We start from the raw sequence: 4,145 nt of genomic DNA, 5'->3' as shown, positions 1-4,145 counted from the left end.
TTTCGACGCTAAACGCTTCATAAAGAAACGACCTAAATGTGTTTAAATGTAACTCTGCCGCTTATTTAGTTATGAATATTTTAATGCGACGGAGAATTACTGCGCGAGCCAAGTTTCCAGGGGCTTAAGATGGGCTCCTCTCCTCCAAAAAACGATAAGCACAACCCCACTTAAAGGCAGGAGGCAGCGCCCGAATACACCCAGACACACACACACACACACACACACACACACACGCACAATTCATTTCATAGTCCTGAATGTTTTCTGCTGCTGTGTCAAAACTGTAAACAAGATTAGCAACTTCGCCACAACACACCATAAGAGGCGTGCTTCATTCCCCCTGAATCCAGCCTCTGTAACTGATTTTGTCATCGGCGCGGCGCTCAGGCGGATTAGTGACTCAAACTAAATGAGTGGCGTGCCGTATCGACTGATTTATTTGGAGCTGCCTCGTCGCCGCCCTCTAACCGAGTTACGGCGAGGTAAACTGGCTCCTGGGGGCCTCCTGTTTCGACGCCAAACGAGGGGAGTGTGTGTGTGATATTGCCTGTGATTCACTTGAACTTTACAATAAGCGATAATCCGCCCACCTCGGCTGCAGGACTGGGACGGCAGCCACGCCGCCGCCGCCGCCGCCGCCGCGACTCCACGCGGCACGTTTCATAGATTCATTAACCAGCATCTCTGTGCTGCGGGAGCGAGGTCAGCTGTGAGTAACCGTGACCAACTGAAGGAACCGGGTCTGTACAAGGACTTGTCTGTGTGTGTGTGTGTGTGTGTGTGTGTGTGTGTGTGTGTGTGTACACGTTTGTGGTCGCCATGGAGACGTGGCGGCGCATGCGAGACGCAGGAGAAAACGATCACATAAATGTCACAGTAGCTAATGAAGCTGCACCGGTGCCCCGACGCTCAGCTAGCTCGGCGCTAACGAGCTACCGCACGCCGCCGCCCGCTAATGAGAGGAGACACACACACACACACACACACTGTCGTACACATTTACTGTACATACACACAGCGGGAAGGATAAAGCACACTGATGCACGACACACACACACACACACACACACACACACACGGATACGAGGCTCATTCTGCTCATCGCTCATGTCGACACCGGAGGAGTCCAAACTGATTCCACAGAAATAAAAGCCGCCTCGTCGGATCACTGAAGCTGCTGTGTTGTTGCAGTGTTGGAATATGTGGCACATAAAGACGTCTCGATACGTTTGCGCGAAGAAAAATCGAATGGAAAAATTAGCGACGATGTTGTTTGACACGGAAAGAAAGGCGGCTTCTGTCCCCGCAGCGTCTTTTTAAACGCGCCCTCCCTCTTCACTCTTTTGTGTTTCCCTGCTGTCTGTGAAACATATTTAGATATCTATACGGCGAGGCGCGAATCACAAAAATACAACAATGAATTAACTCCAAATCCAATCATCAGAGGAGAAAACACAAGGACATTAACTTCTCAAAGGGAGGATTGTTCTCCTGACAAGAACCGCCGCTGACTGAATGGATCCACAGCCCGACCAGCCTGTTGTCATGTTTTTGTGTTTTCTCCTTTGATTGATTTGTTGTTGTCGTCTTTTTTCTATCTGACGTCCTGATTTGCACCTCAGGGCCTCCGTATCTCTCTGCACAAGGTCGAGAATGAACCTCCAGACTCATTTTTTTTTCCTTTTTTTATCTTTATATTACAAAACTCTCAGGTATTTTTACGTTTGTTTCAATATATTACAACATCTGGACCAACAAACGAACCAAAACGCACAAAAAAAACTGCTGCTAGTTAAATTATTTGTTGCATCTTTACATCTTTTCTTGCTATTTTGTTAGAGCACAAGAAAAAACATTCAGGATGTTTCATTTAGCTGAATCTCAAGTGAAGTTTAATCGACTGACATCTAATAAAAAAGTGATTTCAAGCGTTAAAACTTCAGCGTGTGTCGATATTCATCTCGCACACAACTTCCCCAAAAGCTAAAAAGTAAAACTAAATCTTTACATTTCTTTATTTATTTAGAATTTAAGTCACTTGGAGGCTAAATAGATTCAAAAAGACTCTATTTTAATCTGCAGATTCAGAGCCGTTTGTATTTGATTAAATCAATCCTGAATCTCAAACTCATCTTTAATCATTTTTTAGTTTTTATTCACTCATTGGAGAGATTAACCAGCTGCTAACTTCCATTTCATCACCACTGTAAACATTCAGCTCTCGTCTCAAGAGGACCTTGTTGTGAATAGTCTCACCATAAAGTGGATGTATATATACATATATATATATATGTATATGTATATATATGCTCCTCCTGAATACAGGGATATTTAATGGGATTTATATGAATAACTGGGAGCTCAAAAGACGGACCTGCGTTGAATAAGTGGCATCTGAGCGATTCACTTGCGTCTCTATTCAGCTGAAGGTCCCTCTCAACTTAATTTAAAGCAGCAGGTTCTGATGACTCTGATTCTTCCGAGGCGGCACAGATCTGATCTCCCTCCACAGTTTGCAGCAAGAAACTGAAGCTGCAGGAAAGAGAAAGTTAGTCATCGTTCCTCCTCCGACCGCACAGACGCAGCAGACGCGCTCTTCGTGTACTACAGAGAACCATGAAGGAACAACAAGGTGAAGAACAGCATCACATGACGAAGAGGACGAGGAGGAGGACGAGGAGGAGGAGGAGGAGGAGCGAGTCGCACTCTGAACCGCGGAGGAGGAGATCTACAGCTGCACTCTGCACGTCGACCCGTAAAGAAACGCTTGTGCAAGTTCTGGTTCCTTTAACTTTTAACTTGTTCATCTGCACGTCATAAAGTTTCCGGATTGTTTTATTGACCATTCAAGAGTCTGCTCGACCAGCTGATAATTACACTAATGGATAAAAAAATATAATTATTAAGATAACAGATTGATTTTTTTTTGTATTTTTTACATGTGTGGTGTTATAATATATTTAATTAATATGTGAACGGTGTTTTTTTCACTATCTACATCGTATTAAGCAATATTTCCTACCCTTTATGTAACTTTCCGATGATCTATTTTTTTTTTCTTCGATCTACTATCACTTTGAAGTGGCGAAGGGCTGATTGTACATTATTGATATCATGTTATTTCTATTATTAGCTGTTTTATTTAAATTAGTGGGAGGAAATCCTGCAGAGTTATTAAAGCATTTATATCCAGTGACCCTTGACACAAAAGAGATCCTATGCAGAATCTCCACAGAACCATTTGAGGAACCAAACACGACCCAAACTCCTTTTCTTTGCCTTTGCCAAGAAATTGTGAATTATTTCAGCACTTTCTGACATTTTACAGCGAAAAATGATCTTTTTTTGTGTGAAAATAATCAGAATAAAACTGAAACTGGAACGATTGTTACGTCAGCTGACAGGAAAATTGATCTGCCATGAATTAATAACAATCGATGTTCCAAGAGGAGACTGTTCGCTGTTTTCTAGAGTTTTAAAGATTTAACAATTGGTTGATTCATCTACAAAGTACTCAGCAAAAAAAAAACCCAAAAGAAATTAACATTACAGAATGAATGGAAATCAATGGCTGCGAGAGACAACCACGTTTTAAAACGACAGCACGGTCACTGCGACATGTGATTTGGGTCAAAAAAGCTAAAAAATACAAAATTATTCATGTGATCTTCATAAAAACACAAACACAAACTGACTCTGATATACGTATTTACTCCTCAAAGGACCTTTTACTGACCCTGTACGATAAATGTTTTTTCCTTCCGCCTCCGATAAACGAATAAACGGCCAAATGTGATCTGGTCACCAGAAATCAATCGGTTTCTATCTGCACGGAGCGTGAATGCACACAACACAACGAGGGAATAAGGAGATTGTCTCATCGAAAAATTGTTTAATGGTTGCACTATAGGAAAGGGTCAGGAGGTCAGAGGAATCGATGGTGCCCGTCCTCCTGAGGGTGTGAACGAGCGAAGCGAATAACATGCACATCTGCTCACCGAGATTACAAACCTGCGGACGGAGGCGATGCAAATATTCCCACATGAGGAAAAATTCGTACTAAACATTGTGACCTGGAAAAACCCCTTCGTCCCGCTTCTCCCTGCGCTTCCTCGAATTATCTCCCTGAAAAAAAAATTATG

This window comes from Sparus aurata, chromosome 14 (genome assembly GCF_900880675.1).
Source record: "Sparus aurata chromosome 14, fSpaAur1.1, whole genome shotgun sequence".
Lineage (NCBI taxonomy): Eukaryota > Metazoa > Chordata > Actinopteri > Spariformes > Sparidae > Sparus > Sparus aurata.
This window is presented reverse-complemented; position numbering follows the sequence as displayed.